The sequence below is a fragment of the Neoarius graeffei genome, chromosome 28 (genome assembly GCF_027579695.1).
Source record: "Neoarius graeffei isolate fNeoGra1 chromosome 28, fNeoGra1.pri, whole genome shotgun sequence".
Lineage (NCBI taxonomy): Eukaryota > Metazoa > Chordata > Actinopteri > Siluriformes > Ariidae > Neoarius > Neoarius graeffei.
The window spans coordinates 36,152,718-36,170,082 of record NC_083596.1 but is presented as its reverse complement, the minus strand read 5'-3'; the positions used below and the strand labels follow the sequence as shown (position 1 = coordinate 36,170,082).

Here is a 17,365-nt window from a genome sequence, read left to right as displayed (position 1 = left end):
TCTACAACAGCAATGTACTATCACAAGGAAGTGGTGTGAAGGAAAAGCATTATGGAATTATTGACCAAAAACCCGTTTTGGAGAAATTGCGTCGGCCAAAAACAGCGCCCCCCATGGACGAAAATTTCCAAAACGTGGTATACATGACATGGGAGGTAGTAAGAGGGTGGCCGTGAAGTTTGACCAAAATTGAGGAAAGATTGGAATTTTTGCCCAAAAATAGCGCCCCCAGTGGCGAAATATCACAGAAATTGGGTAACATGTCAGAAGCCCAATGAGTGATTTGCGTGTGAAGTATGAGCAGTTTTGAGCAATCAGAAGATTTGTTATGAATTTTTAAGCATGTAAAATTTTGCATAGAAAATTGATTGACGTATAACTTCTGAACGGTTAATCCTACGTGAAATGTATTTAGTAACTTTTGTCAGCCATGTCTGTAGACGATGTGTATCAATTTTGGTGACATTCCTATGAACGGTCTAGGAGGAGTTGCGCCGTCTTCGTGGCCATGCATTTCGCACAAAAGTGAAATTACCTCACTTCCTGTTGGGCGTGGCTAATGCATTGGCATTACATTTTTGTCCGGCTTAGTGAGATACATATGCCTACCAAATTGCATGCCACTACTACAAACTATATGGCAACCAGGCACCGTAATGCGGGAGGCCAAAATCACAACGACTTAGGGGGCGCTATGGAGGCCCTCAGCCCCGGCCAAGTTTGGGCTTCTGGTTCTGAGTAGCGGTGGCAATTCTCGGAACTGGTGCCAAATTTCGTGCGTTTTCGCCCATGGCAAGCGCCCCGAAAATGGCCCAACAGCGGAGAAAAATAAAGAAGAAGAAGACGACGGAAGAAGAAGAAGAAGAAGACGGAAGAATAATAATAGTGAACTCTTACAAGAACAATAGGGCCTTCGCCCATAGGGCTCGGGCCCTAATTAAAGCCGCAAGCGGCCTCAACGGGCCCTCGCGCCAGCGGCCAAGGGGGGCGGGGGCATGCGTCCCCGCGAAATACCTTCCACAGCTTCTTCGGCAAGAGACATTACTCCCACAATGGCGACAAAGCACAGAAATGGACACATGGCAACAATAGGGTCTCGCACTGTACGGTGCTCGGGGGGCGCTATAGAGGCCCTGAGGCCCGCCTGGATCTGGGCTTCTGGTTCTCAGTAGCGGTGGCAGTCTAAGAAAAAGGAGCCAAATTTCGTGCGTTGTCGACCATGGCAAGCGCCCCAATAAGGGTCTTGTAAAGAGTTTGCTTGCCAAGTTTGACAAATCAGAAGCTGCAATATCATTTCCGCCATAACCAGCACCCCCAGGGGCGAAAGTGCACAAAATTTGGCGTACATGTCAGGTGAGCTATGAAGAGTTTGCGTATGAAGTTTGATGACAATTGAGTAAATAGAAGATGAGATATAGATTTTTGAAGAATAAATTTTTTGGTTTTTCCCATGTCAGTAGGTGGCGCTATGCTGTACATGAGCGATTATGAGTTGGAAAAATAAGTGTCTACAACAGCAATGTACTATCACAAGGTAGTGGTGTGAAGGAAAAGCATTATGGAATTATTTACCAAAAACCCGTTTTGGAGCAATTGCGTCGGCCAAAAACAGCACCCCCCATGGACGAAAATTCCCAAAATGTGGTATACATGACAGGGGAGGTAGTAAGAGGGTGGCCGTGGAGTTTGACCAAATTTGAGGAAAGAGTGGATTTTTTGCCCAAAAATAGTGCCCCCAGTGGCGAAAGTGCACAAAATTTGGCGTATATGTCAAGTGAACTATGAAGAGTTTGCGTATGAAGTTTGATGACAATTGAGTAAATAGAAGATGAGATATAGATTTTTGAAGAATAAATTTTTTGGTTTTTCCCATTTCAGAAGGTGGCGCTATGCTGTACATGAGCGATTATGAGTTGGAAAAATAAGTGTCTACAACAGCAACGTACTATGACAAGGTAGTGGTGTGAAGGAAAAGCATTATGGAATTATTTACCAAAAACCCGTTTTGGAGCAATTGCGTCGGCCAAAAACAGCGCCCCCCATGGACGAAAAGTCCCAAAATGTGGTATACATGACATGGGAGGTAGGAAGAGGGTGGCCGTGAAGTTTGACCAAATTTGAGGAAAGAGTGGATTTTTTGCCCAAAAAGAGCGCCCCCAGTGGCGAAATATCACAGAAATTGGGTAACATGTCAGAAGCCCAATGAGTGATTTGCGTGTGAAGTATGAGCAGTTTTGAGCAATCAGAAGATTTATGAATTTTTAAGCATGTAAAATTTTGCATTGAAAATTGATTGACGTATAACTTCTGAACGGTTTGTCCTACGTGAAACGTATTTAGTAACTTTTGTCAGCCATGTCTGTAGATGATGTGTATCAATTTTGGTGACATTCCTATGAACGGTCTAGGAGGAGTTGCGCCGTCTTCGTGGCCATGCATTTCGCACAAAAGTGAAATTACCTCACTTCCTGTTGGGCGTGGCTAATGCATTGGCATTACATTTTTGTCCGGCCTAGTGAGATACATATGCGTACCAAATGGCATGCCACTACTACAAACTACACGGCACCCAGGCACCTTAATGCGGGAGGCCAAAATCACAACGACTTAGGGGGCGCTATAGAGGCCCTGAGCCCCGGCCAAGTTTGGGCTTTTGGTTCTGAGTAGCGGTGGCAATTCTTGGAACTGGTGCCAAATTTGGTGCGTTTTCGCCCACGGCAAGCGCCCCGAAAATGGCCCAACAGCGGAGAAAAATAAAGAAGAAGAAGAAGAAGACGGAAGAATAATAATAGTGAACTCTTACAAGAACAATAGGGCCTTCGCCCTATAGGGCTCGGGCCCTAATAATAGTGAACTCTTACAAGAACAATAGGGCCTTCGCCCATAGGGCTCGGGCCCTAACAAGTGAACACTCAAACATGCCTTGTATGGATATTATCTCAGTATAAATTGTTAGGACTGGGACTGTTTTGGCCTCTAGAGGCCGCTGTTATTCCCTTTTTCTTGTCATGTTTGTTTTGGCCTCTAGAGGTCACCACTGTGTTCTGTGTTTTGTGTTTGTCTTGATTGCCTGTTTCCTGCCCCGCCCTGTTCCTTAATTAGTTTGTGTACTTATACCCCCTCAGTTCAGTCCTCTTGTCACGGAGTCTTTGTGCTGTTATGTTTAACTCCAGTTACCTCTGTTCCGTGTTCCTTGCCTTTGTGGTTTGTACTTTGCTTTTCTTTTTGGACTTGGACTACTGTTTTTTGGATCTTCTGAGCGTTGGTATTTTTGCCTCTTCTTTTCTGTTTTTTTGGCTTTTGTATTGACTTTGAACTTTTGGATTTTTTTATTTTTTCCCTTATATCTTCTGAGCGTTTTTGGACTACACCTTTTGGATTGTACATATTGTAAATAAACTGTTTTTTGCTACTCTACTTTTGCCTCACACCTCTGCACTTGAGTCATCCCCCCTGGTGGCCTAGTGGGGGTTTGCTGGATTATCATACCAGCAAACTAGGTTTGAATCCTAGCAAAACCCTAACAATAAATAAGTTTATTTTGGGTTTTTTTGGCTTTAAACACTGACAAAACTGAAGTCCTGCTGGTTGGTCCCGAATCCATACTGTCTGAATCATCCAACTTTTCTATTAGTACTATTGGTGTGCTGTTAAGCCTGCTCCTGTTGCCAGAAGTCTTGGAGTCCTATTTAATACATCACTCAGTTTTGATTTTCATATTAAGTCACTGTCCAAACTGGCATTCTTTCACCTCTAATATTGCTTGTCTGTCCCCTTCTGACCTAGTAGTGTACAAACTCTGGTTCATGCTTTCATTAGGTCTTGTTTAGATTACTGTAATCCACTCTTCATAGGCCTTCATGCAAAGGCTTTACACTATAAAGCTACACTATATTCAGAACTCTGCAGCTAGAGTTCTAACTCGCTAAACACTCTGCTCACATTACCCCATCATCTCCCCTACACTGGCTACTGGTTCTTTCCTTTCCTGTATTAAATTTTAAAGTCTGTCTTGTCATTTTCAAAGCTCTGCATAATGTTACTCCAACCTACCTTGGGGAACTACTAACTCCCTACACCCCCACTCACTAAGGTCTTCTAGCAGTAACTTACTTGCTGCCCCACACTCCACATGTTCCACCATGGGGGGCTAGTACTTCAGTGCCATTGCCCCCAAACTCTGGAATGCTCTTCCTCAATCTCTCTATGACTGCACTTCTTTCTCTACTTTCATATCTCAGTTGAAGGTTTCTTTTCCATGTATTTCCCTTCCTCTCTTACTGCTTAGTATTTTTTTTCCTCGCTCCTCCCTCCTGTAAAGCAATCTTGGAATTGTGAAAGGCACTTAATAATAATAATAATAATAATAATAATATAGGTGGGACACCAAGAAAAGATGGAGTCAAACAGGGGCTCCAGGCCAATAATTCCTAGACTGTGAAGTGAACATGGACCATGCGAGTGCTTTGTGTCGAGGTGCAATACCACTTCATAAACTGCAATGTCTATTGTGGTTTGAGTATCTCTGCCAGATCCAAAATAGGATACATCTTTCTCTAACCAGGCTGATTCAATAGGGTTTTTTAGACCTAGTTTTTAGTAGAAAAACAATTTCAGTGCAAACCATATACAAGTACAAGAAGTCCAATTTATGATTCATTGTCAATTTCAAGTATTCCAGGCAAATATGGGTTGGGGTAAGGCAAAAAGGCAAAAATTGTCCAGGGACTTAACACAGAACACATACACAAATGGCTAGGAAAGCCAGCTGGCAAGTGACTGGTGAGAATTCTCAAAAGGAGTAGGTAAGAGTAGCATTTAAATAGACAGTGAGTTCATAGGCTGCAGGTAAACCTGCTTAGGTGCCATAAAAAACTAGAATTCTGATGACTGGGATCGCTGGTGGATAGGAGGGTAATGGGCAGTCCCCCCCAGGATTTCGCGGGCCTTTTTTGTGATTGTTGCAGGCTAAAATGTCTTTCGGGTTTTTTTCCAAAAAAATTGCGATGAAAGTTGCGGTGTTTTTTAGGTTTTTGTTGCGATTACATTGCAGGAGGAAGTGAAAGTTGTGAGGAATTGTTGTGATTTTCTCTTTTTGTGATTAAAATTGAGTGATATGTTAAATATTAAGTTATTACTGGAAAACTATTGATTAAAAAAACAAAGACACTGAGAAATGGTCCTATAAACATCTTTACCAATATAAAAGATTACCAGGACTACAAAAATGCAGAAAAATAGGCTTTACTTATCCAAATGCACATGTTGTTTCAAAAGTTAAAGTGCATTGGACCTCACAGCACAACATGAAGTTACCTTAAAATATAATATAAATGCCTCAGCTTTCATGTAAAAAACCTATTAATACTAGTACTGTGTGCAGGCAGTCTCTCCTGAAGACTAAATTAAACAATAATTATAAACTAATTGGCTCAGGCTTCATAGAAGAAAAAAAAACAATTTGAACAGAATCTCACAGTATGATGCTGAAGCTGCCTAAACAATCGAAAATAAAATACCATTTTGGCAAAAATGTTGGCATCCATTAATTTCTTGTCTTAAGTAAAAAAAATAATGTAAAGTGCACACAGTCCATCACTGTAAACATAACACACTTTCAGTAACAGAATTTAAGCCTGTATAAACACTGACTCACATATGCTGCTTCTCTTGAACATATACACGGAAGTAAGCAGTGTTGCCAGATACTGCTGACATTTTCCAGCCCAAAATATGTTCAAAACCCACCAAAATGCACTTGAAACCGCCCAATCTGGCAACACTGGGAGTAAGGCGGAAGGTAGTTTGTCGACATCACCTCAAGACAACGCCAATGATTGGTCAAATTTGCGGGAAAGTTGCGGTGATTGGATATAATTGCAACACCACCCTGAATTCGCGGGGATTGGTTGAATTTGCGTTGAAGTGGCAAATCGCAACATCGCGAAATCCTGGAGGGTCTGAATGGGGTGTATGAAAAATGTACTCCAATATGAAAAAGAAAAAAGTCTCCTAATGTCAGTTCTTCCCTTGCTGTAAAACTAGAAAAAAGGAAGGTGGGATTCAACAAAACATGTTGGAAAGTTACAGTACTCATAATTACATTGAGCATCATAGCCAACACTCCAAAAAGAGACATAATCGGGACCACCACTGTTAATTACTGCTGTACACAGCATGTAGTAGTCATCTAATGCTGTTTTCACACATAGGGCAACTGCTAATTATGTCATTTTTCCATCTGTTCACAACTGTCCCGCAACTTTGTGCAACCTGCAGTTGCATACAAATCCTAACATTTTTGGAGATGAATTTAAATAAAATTACAGCATTTAGAAAGTGGGTGTAGTAGTGGGGGTGTGATCAACTGTTGCCTGTGGGCAGTGAGGAGTCTGGTAGAACCAGCAGGTAACTTGTGCGGAGTTTCACCTGTGTCTGGTTGTCTGTTGTTGCAAGCCTGTCTTACTTCCCAAAAACCATAAGAATGTTACACTGGTGCCAAAACACAGGAAAAACTGAGGAGAAATGTTGTCATGGAGTCCATGCCAGATGCAGAGACCTCTGAGATTCTCATCATCAGGCCCTCTTCTCGTTGTGAACAGAACAGGAGCAGCACTTCTGGGCTCTGCTCCAGGGCTACGCAGAGGACCAGTAGGTGATCCAGAGCCTGATCAGCTAGTGGGCACTCCAGCAGCCACTCCTGTAGATGCTGCACCCAAACAACTGCTCAAGATGGATTCTCGGGATTGTCCAGAGGCTTTTGTGGAGCTTGTTGAGCATGTTACTGAAGCGTGTGCCTCAGCAACCTCACCATGGGTGGAATGCCTGTTGCCACTCCTGTCAGGGATAACCCAGCTGCCAACTTGCTAGAGTATTCTGACCTGAAATGGCTGCCAGTTTGCCTTCACTCAACAGCTTCAATATACTTGTTGACCATGGCAGCTGACAGAGGAGTGACATTGACATCATTGACTGAGTGGTGCTGGAGCAGTTTGTCATTCAGCTACTGGAAGAAACTTTGTCCTGAGTTCAGTGCCACATGGCTTCACTGTAGGAGGTGGTTTTGCTGGCAGCACACCATCTGGCAATGTTTCTGGGTACAGGCACCCATGTTCCTTCTCTCCCTTTGTGTCTCAATGCCCCTCTCTTATCCCTACACCATGGAAGCAGAGGCAAATTCCCCTGAAGCCTGTTCCCTAAACCAGTGTCCCTGCCTAGTTTCCCTCACCCCCTCGTGCCTCCATGTCAATGCTGCTATTAACTCTCTCTACAGGTGGAACCATCTGAACTCTCCAAAAGGCAGGTCTGCAGGCTTGGTGGGAAAGCCAGGCATTTCTGGGATCAGTGTCACTGATAATACAAAAAGAAATTTTGGTAATTTACTGTTCTTTTAACAGAACTATACTGTTTCCCTAAAATACAGCACTTTACCGCTAATCATTCCTACAAACCATCTAAATCATGGTATCATGTTGTTGTATTTTTTGCATTGTGGGAAATTTAACCTGAACTATACATGGGAAGCTGGATCTGTTCCTCTCTTTATCCATCCCCATCTAGCAAATTGTTTGGTGAGTAGCATTTTTATTACATTCATAAATTGGTGCAAAGTATATTGGCAATGTTTTCAGTTTGTTTTCATCAGCCTACTGAATATGTGCATGTCATGACAGAATGATTCAGTAGCTAGCTAAATTTTCAGATGATTCCTACATGTCTAAGGTAACCTGTGGGGGCACATATTTTACCAGTGAATTCATGAAGCATAATAATGATGCCTTAATGGTGTAAATACACCACACACCACAACATAAAACTTCTGTTCATGCTGATTATTGGGTGGTATTCCAGATTAAAAGTTTTAGTTCAGAAATTGAGTGCTGAAGAGGATTTCCTTTACTGTAACTTACTACTGTTTCTAGTCGGTATATGATTGTTTTTCTATTGCAGTTTATTGTTAATTACCATTGTTGTTACCATGTTTGCCATTTAATTAATGAATCTATGGCAGCCCGTGCATTATTTGATCTATGCAGTGTTTGAGTGTTTTGGGCATCGTTTTAGTTGGACTGTATGATTTTTGACACATTTCTTTGACATTACAGGTACTGCAGACTATTTGCTGCTGCGCTACTGATCACAGTAAGTGCTTGCCGTTCAGGTGAACTAGTGAAAGTTGTTCATGCTGCACAGTGCTTCACAGTGCAGTTTACTGTTTAATGAATCATAACAGTCAAGTTTGCAATAATGTTTTCTTGTCAGATATGTGCACATCAGTGTAACGACTCAGTTGCCTATGTGAGACACATGAAAATTCACAGCAATATGCCCAATTTAAAACTGTGGTGTTGTATGCCTAATTGCAAAAGGACCTTTTGAAAATGTGCAGGTCTGAAAGCACATCTATACAAAGATCATAAGAAACGTGATACTGAGCCCAGCTTGAGTATGCCAGTGGACCTGACCTGCCATGTTGACTTCTGTAGTGACAAATCTGATTCCCTGACTGATTTTTACTCTCACCTTAAAGTTCACATTAAAGAAGGACGAGCAGTTGCATGTCCTTTTATGCATTGTGGTAATACATTTACTGTGGTATCAACTTTTACATCTCATTTGTCCAGAAAACATAAACAAAGTGCAGAGGGAAATCTAATGGTATCTATCATTGACCCAGCAGGTGCAAGTGGAACAAGTGGCACTCATAATGATAGTGACTTACAGGGTGACATGCAGATTGATGCAGCTGACAATACTGAGCATTTAGAGGTTACCCCAGAAAATATTGATGATACATTGTTCTTGAGGAATCTTGCTCTCTTTCATCTTAAACTACAAGCAAAGTTGCTGCTTCCGTCATCCACTGTTCAATCATTGAAGATTTGCAGTCAATACATGACATCAGCCAGTCACAATTCCTTTTTAAACTGAATGAGAAATCGCATGTGCTTGGGATTCCAGATGATGTCATTAGGATTCTTATTGATGATCTGAAAACAGAAGATCTTTTCCAGACTCACAATACCAACACACTGAAAACAGATCAACGGAGAAAGACTGTGTTCAAGAATCAGTTTCATTATATTGAACCAGTGCCTATATGTCTGGGACAAAATGAAGCAGGGAAAGAGTGCTTTGCTCAGTACATCCCCATAAAACAAACACTTGAAGCTCTTTTTCAGTGCAAATCTGTAAGAGAACAGTACAATCAAGTACACACCCAAGTCCAAACTAAGGATGTTTTTCAAGATGTATGGGATGGGGACAACATTACTGAGAAATTACTTTATACAGAGAGGTCTTCTTTGGGCTTGATTCTTTATCAGGATGTATTTGAAGTAGTAAACCCACTTGGGTCAGGAAAAAAAAAAAAAAATACTGGCAGTGTATCTCACACTGGCAGACCTATTACCACACCACAGGTCAAGTATTGATCAGATGCAACTAGCTCTTCTCTGCAGAGAACAAGATTTCAAGTATTTTGGTCAGGATTTGGTCCTGGGCCATCTGGTAAAATATCTGAAAGACCTTGAGAACAATGGTATAAATGTTACCTGATGGACAGGTCTATAAAGGAATACTGCATGCTATTGTGGGTGACAACTTTCGGTCACACAGCATTGGAGGTTTTCTTGAGAATTTCAGTCTGAGTGTTAATTTCTGCAGATACTGTGAAATTGACAGGAACACATTTCAGGCAGATCCTCTTTGCAGGGCCACTACTCGCACAGTACAGTCATACAGAGTGCATGTTCAGAGACTTGAAGAGGGTTCAGTCCACAGTGGAGGTGTAAAATTTGACTCCTTGTTTAATGAGCTGTCCTTCTTCCACGTGTGTCAGCCTAGATTGCCTCCATGTATTGGCCATGATTTGTTTGAAGGCATTGTAGCCTCTGATCTTGCATTTATACATTCAGCATCTGGTGAAGGGAGACAAACAGTTTACTTATCTTGACTTGAACCAAAGAATAAGTCAGTTTAAGTATCTGGGGAACGATGCTAATGATAAACCTTGTGAGGTGACTCCAGGAAGTGATGAGCTGAATGGGCATGCTGTCCAAAACTGGTGTTTGCTGAGGATGTTACCAGTGCTGATTGGAGAAAAAATTGAATCTCCAGGTGAAAATCAAGCTTGGCAATTGGTTTTACAATTAAGATAAATGGTTTCTCTTATTTGTGCACCAGCCATTTCAACTGGCCAAATAGCATACCTGAGAGTGCTTATTGATAAATATTTGTACTTCAGAAAGCAAGCATTTCCTGATAAACCACTGACGCCAAAGCATCATTATGTCAGCCACTATCCAGAGCTCATAATCCACTTCGGACCACTTATTCGTTTGTGGACATTGAGATTTGAGAGCAAACACACTTACTTTAAAGAGTGTGCGAGAAAACTGCACAATTTTAAAAACTTGTGCTTAACTCTTCCAGAGAGGCATCAGCTCCTCCAGGCATATCTTATGGCTGGAGATCTCTTCCCACCAACTATTGTTGTGGAAAAGGCGGCTGCATTTTTTTCCAAACGACTACAATAATACCATCAGGCAATCAGTATCGAGCTATGATTTTGGCCCTGAAAATACTTTGATTGCTCATGAGGCAACTGTGAAAGGAACAAAATACAAGAAAAACATGCATGTCATTATAGCTGAGAGTTCTAGGGGCCATATGATTGGAAAGATCATTGTTGTACTTATCCACAATAATTCAGAGGTCTATTTTATCACTGAAAAATGTGAGGCCTTGCTTCTCCATGATTTAGGGGTTTATGGCTTCATGCCAATTCAGGGATGTTACTGTTGTGTTAAGCAGGACAATCTGGTTGATTATTACCCATTACCAGAGTACATTTTGTGTGACCTGCCAATAATTGTTCCACACCATTCTTTCCTCTCCATAGAGAGCAATGAAAACCTTGGAGGAGCTGAAGGATATCCTCTCCAGTGCCTTGCCAACCATTTCTGAAGCTGTTCAACAGCTTGTGATTGACAAACTGATAAACTGTGGTTTAGACTCAAAAGAAGACCTCAAGTATGTAAAACAAGAGGACATTGAAGACTTACTTCCTGTTATTCAACAGCGTAAACTTTTGGATCCGTTCAAAATGGGTACGTTTGTTTACTTTCACAGTATCACTATTTCACTACATATTATGCACTGATTCATTTTTAAAAGCTATATGGCCTCATTTCTCATATCTCATATCATTTGTCAATTTTAGAGACAGAGACAGTCACATTAGACCTCCAATTCCTCCCTTCTCCCACCGCTGCAAACAACAGCAACTCTACATCATTCTCCAGTCCATCCAGCTCATCTTTGCTCCCCTGCTTGACATCCAGTGGAAATGAAGACAGCCAGCCCTCCTCCCACGCAAAGAAGTTATGGCCAGAATCCTTTCAGGTACCATGGGACCGCATGCCTGTGGAGATTCATTCAGCCATCTCAGATGGTAAGAGGCCTTCACCTGCCGCATGACGACAGATGGTGAGAGTGCTAGCAGATGAGATGAGGAAGCATGAACCAAACCCGACATGCTCACAGTGCCTCACAGTTTGCCGGAACCTTGTTCATCAATACCCAAATAGTTTTCCCAATCAACTTGACAATGGTCAACTTCTGGGTAGTGGATACACATCACTCCTAATTCAAGTAAAAAATCGGATCGAAAACTTGAACCACACCAGCAGCTTTCGACAGCACCGTTCATCTGGCCATGGACAAAAGAGAGGACCTACAGACATGTATGGCTGTTCCAGATTCCAGCCCAGCCTCCCGTCAGATGAGACTGAAGACACAGTGGAGAGCAAATGTCAAAAACTGGAAGCTATTTACAGTCGGGATGGTATAAATGGGGCTGAGAGAGCAGAGGTTAAGCAGCTAATGGAAAAAACTTTCTATGTGCAGCGGTGCCACAAATGCTCTACCAGCACCAAGCATTTTGGATACAAGATACAAATGGCCATACCTGTTCACCCAGAAAGGGCTTAATTCTCACTTTGAGCTTCTCACTGATATCCCTCTGCTGCATACACTTGAGCTTGCCATGGAGGGGTGTGGTAGAGCCATTGTGGAACTCTTCAAGACTAAACCCACCAATGCAGGAGTCAAGGAAGGTCTCTCTCTGGGTGAAGATGTCAAGCTGTCCTTTTTTGTCACCCAGCTTCTGATGGCTCATTTCTCAGAACATTATAGGACTAGTTCTTCTTGTAAATGCAAGTTTCCATTGAAAAAAAAATACACTTTACACACACACACACACACACACACATATTTTGCTTTCTTTGTCCTAGGAATCTGCCACTACAGCTGACATTGAGAGGATAATCTCCATTCCTGCAACTCCTCGTCTGATACTGCTTGGTATGTTTACATTGCTGAATAGGAAAGCATTCTCTGATTTCTTTTGTTATATGAATGCATTGTTGGTGTTCAAATGTTTACACTTTCTCTTGGTTGGAGGAATAGTCAATATATCTTAACATTTGCTAAAAAACGTTACATTTAGAGACATATTTAGAGAAATTAGCACAATTGGAGATACCCATTGTTTTATCAAAAGCACCTCTGACTGTAACATGGTTGTAGGGCCATAAAAATCAAAGCAGTTTATCCTTTTGACAAAAGACAAACAAAATGCACACATCACAATTACTATTTTGTAACAATAAAAACTGTGCTACTGTTGGTTGATATTAGGGGCAGTTTAAATCAGAGGCAGTAACTGTAACTAATCCACTATGAATAGAATGTTCATAGAGATTAAAAGGATTTTTTTTTTAATCCAGTACTACATATGGTAAAATTAATTTCAAATCATTTCAAACATGGACTGAAAATCTGTAAAAAAAAATTGACAGGACAATTCTTTGTCAAGTTTCAGGTGAAACAGCAGGAAGCTGTATTCAATGTTGGATGGTCAGCCTTGAGGGCCATGTTATATGTGAGGGAATCCAACCCACCTTCTTGACAGGGCTTGCTGCCTTATCTTAAATACCAAGACGAGGCCTCATGCACTCTTGAGTTCATCCAAAGGTTAGGTATTTTCACTAAAACATGTGTTTCTTATCTTTTCAATGGCATGCTATTGTGAACAAAACATTTGCTGCTTTTTCAGAATCAGAAACACTTTTATTGCCAGGTATGTGGACACACACGAGGAATTTGACTCCAGTTTCACTTAGCTCTCATAGTACAAAAACAGATAAAAAGTGTATACACACAAAAAAAAAAAGGTGCAATAGGTGCATAGTGCAAACTAATCCAGGCAAGTAAAGTATGAAATGGATAGATAAATAAATATAAAGTATACAGTGTGCACAGAATGACTGTATGAGTGTGCAGATATTTTACAAGTGATATTACTGATATATGAATCTGGATTTTAGCTGTTCATCACAGAAAGGATTTTCCCTTTTGGTGCAATATGGTGCATAGTGCAAAGATGAAATAGTAAATATAAAGAAGTATAAATATAAGTAACAGTGAGCACAGAATGACAGTATGAGTGTGCAGATATTTTGCAAGTGATATTACTGATGTATGAATCTGGATTTTAGCTGTTCATCACAGAGACAGCCTGAGGGAAGAAACTATTCTTGTATCTGGTTGTTTTTGTTGTGTTAATGTAAGTGAGTTACACAACTTGATTTTTACACTGTCTGAAGAGATACTATTATTTTTCAGGCGCTTCATTGGTATAAACCCTGAGGGAGGCACCAAGGCTGGACGGGGCAAAGTCTTGTAAAAAAAAAAAAAAACCTGGCAAAGCCACCAGCAAAAAGATGGTCAACCCGCATGTATCCACTCTGCTGAGAAGACTCATGGACTTTCAGTGGGACATCATTTAAAATGGTGAGATTATTCAGTCCCATTACACACAAAGACACCAGCTTGTCTCATTGCTTTAATTCTTTCTCCCTCTCAATCTCACCCTCTTTCTCTCTCCCTTACAGGGGTAGAAAGTCTGAATCCCTGTTATTCTCGCCAAGTTATTTGTATCCTGTTTCTGAACATACACATACCACTGTTTGACTGTTTCATGCTGGCATGTTTTGACTGTCTGAGGGGTTAGGTCAGGACTTTGGATAATTTTTCAGGGCTTGTGATACTTTTGTTTGGATTTTTATGTTCATTGACCACATTACAGTATATAGCAGATTACAAGAGGATACTAAGGGCACACACAAAGTTTGTAACTTTGATTTATCTATTGCTCAACTGTCTGTAACTGTCAGTACTCCACAAAGAAAGCAAGTTTGCCGGGTGCTATAATTTCTGTGAACTGTCTGTGTCATATTTTGAACCTGAATTGTGAAATCATATCTGCAGAATTTATTCAGTTTATGTTTATTTGTTTTTTAAACACACTACCATGATAATGCAAAATGTGTACACTTACCTGGCTAACTTTTAATCTGCTTTGTGGAACAGTCTCTTAGAGGTTTCATTATCTGAACGTTGTTGTGGTCAGTTTCAAGTCAATATTTCCAAGTCTGAATGCCTTGTTCTTTTATTGCACTATTCAGCAAAAAGCCAAAGTGTGTGTGTGTGTGTGTGTGTGTGTGTGTGTATATATTATATTATATATATACACACACACACACACACACACACACATATACATACATACACACACACACACAACCCCAATTCCAAAAAAGTTGGGACAAAGTACAAATTGTAAATAAAAACGGAATGCAATGATGTGGAAGTTTCAAAATTCCATATTTTATTCAGAATAGAACATAGATGACATATCAAATGTTTAAACTGAGAAAATGTCTCATTTAAAGAGAAAAATTAGGTGATTTTAAATTTCATGACAACAACACATCTCAAAGTTGGGACAAGGCCATGTTTACCACTGTGAGACATCACCTTTTCTCTTTACAACAGTCTGTAAATGTCTGGGGACTGAGGAGACAAGTTGCTCAAGTTTAGGGACAGGAATGTTAATCCATTCTTGTCTAATATAGGATTCTAGTTGCTCAACTGTCTTAGGTCTTTTTTGTCGTATCTTCCGTTTTATGATGCGGCAAATGTTTTCTATGGGTGAAAGATCTGGACTGCAGGCTGGCCAGTTCAGTACCCGGACCCTTCTTCTACGCAGCCATGATGCTGTAATTGATGCAGTATGTGGTTTGGCATTGTCATGTTGGAAAATGCAAGGTCTTCCCTGAAAGAGACGTTGTCTGGATGGGAGCATATGTTGCTCTCCAACCTGGATATACCTTTCAGCATTGATGGTGTCTTTCCAGATGTGTAAGCTGCCCATGCCATATGCACTAATGTAACCCCATACCATCAGAGATGCAGGCTTCTGAACTGAGTGCTGATAACAACTTGGGTTGTCCTTCTCCTCTTTAGTCCGAATGACACGGCGTCCCTGATTTCCATAAAGAACTTCAAATTTTGATTCGTCTGACCACAGAACAGTTTTCCACTTTGCCACAGTCCATTTTAAATGAGCCTTGGCCCAGAGAAGACGTCTGCACTTCTGGATCATGTTTAGATACGGCTTCTTCTTTGAACTATAGAGTTTTAGCTGGCAACGGCGGATGGCATGGTGAATTGTGTTCACAGATAATGTTCTCTGGAAATATTCCTGAGCCCATTTTGTGATTTCCAATACAGAAGCATGCCTGTATATAATGCAGTGCCGTCTAAGGGCCCGAAGATCACGGGCACCCAGTATGGTTTTCCGGCCTTGACCCTTACGCACAGAGATTCTTCCAGATTCTCTGAATCTTTTGATGATATTATGCACTGTAGATGATGATATGTTCAAACTCTTTGCAATTTCACACTGTCGAACTCCTTTCTGATATTGCTCCACTATTTGTTGGTGCAGAATTAGGGGGCTTGGTGATCCTCTTCCCATCTTTACTTCTGAGAGCCGCTGCCACTCCAAGATGCTCTTTTTATACCCAGTCATGTTAATGACCTATTGCCAGTTGACCTAATGGGTTGCAATTTGGTCCTCTAGCTGTTCCTTTTTTGTACCTTTAACTTTTCCAGCCTTTTATTGCCCCGTCCCAACTTTTTTGAGATGTGTTGCTGTCATGAAATTTCAAATGAGCCAATATTTGGCATGAAATTTCAAAATGTCTCACTTTCAACATTTGATATGTTGTCTATATTCTATTGTAAACACAATATAAGTTTTTGAGATTTGTAAATTATTGCATTCCATTTTTATTTACAATTTGTACTTTGTCCCAACTTTTTTGGAATCGGGGTTGTATACACACACACACACACACACACACACACTAAATAAATATTAGTATGTATGGCACAGTCTGAATGTGAAGATTCTAAATTCATGTTAAAATAAGTCAAAGTGCATTAAGAAGCTGTGGTTTTTTTCACGTTACAATTACATGCTGATCTGTTTTAAATTCACAAAGCACATTTTGTTGTTTGTAGATTTTGTGAAGATTGTGTTTTTAAATAAATTAGTTGACTGTAAAGTATTGCAAAAGTAATAAAAAAAAACAGTGCACACTGTATTTTTCAATAACAGTACAAAACTGTACATTTTAGTGACAGTAAAAATGTTAAATTTACAGTAACATATTAGCAAATCTGCTGCAGTTGTTTACTGTTTTTATACAGGAAAGTAATAAAGCCCCATACTGTATTTTTCATTAACAGTATAAAACCTTAAATTTTAGTGACAGTAAAAAAAATGTTAATTTTACAGTAACATAATGGCAACCCTGCTGCCAGTTCTTTACTGTTATTTTACAGGAAAATATTTAACAGTGTGGACTCGGGTTGTAATCAGTCCACATTTCATCAAAGCCTGATTCAATGCAGGGCATTGAGAAATGCACAACTAGTGCAATTTGTGCAGTTCCAAAAGATTCTGACTGATCACGGCAGAATATTCATGTCAGGCAGACTTCACAAACCATACAAATTGTTGGGTATTAAATCAGTTCATACTAGTGTTTACCATCCACAAACAGACGGCTTAGTTGACATGCTTAAAGTGCTAGTCTAACAAATTACATTACAAAATTCCAGGGTCTGTGTGTGATATGCTCAAGTAGGTTATAAAGTTCACTGATAAAGTTTTTTTTTATTTATTTTTTGCTTCTGAATTCTGTTCCAAAAATCACTAAAAGCTTGCCCGCCATCATTAGATTGTAGCAATTCACAGGTCAGCAACATTGCATGTGTCATGTCATACAGTGGTGTTTGAAAGTTTGTGACCCCTTTAGAATTTTCTAAATTTCTGCATAAATATGACCTAAAACATCAGATTTTCAAAGTCCTAAAAGTAGATAAAGAGAACCCAGTTAAACAAATGAGACAAATATTATACTTGGTCACTTATTTACTGAGGAAAATG

General features: G+C 40.4%; 1 protein-coding gene and 1 long non-coding RNA gene across 2 annotated transcripts in view; one reads left to right on the top strand and one right to left on the bottom strand.

The window, feature by feature from the left end:
- fibcd1b (fibrinogen C domain containing 1b) overlaps positions 1 to 17,365 on the bottom strand; it is a 596,411-nt gene that overhangs the window by 116,459 nt on the left and 462,587 nt on the right. The window lies entirely within an intron of this gene.
- Positions 12,953 to 14,534, top strand: LOC132875695 (uncharacterized). Its single transcript, XR_009651869.1, has 3 exons — positions 12,953 to 13,038; positions 13,690 to 13,857; positions 13,959 to 14,534. It is a non-coding gene; the product is annotated as an uncharacterized LOC132875695 (long non-coding RNA).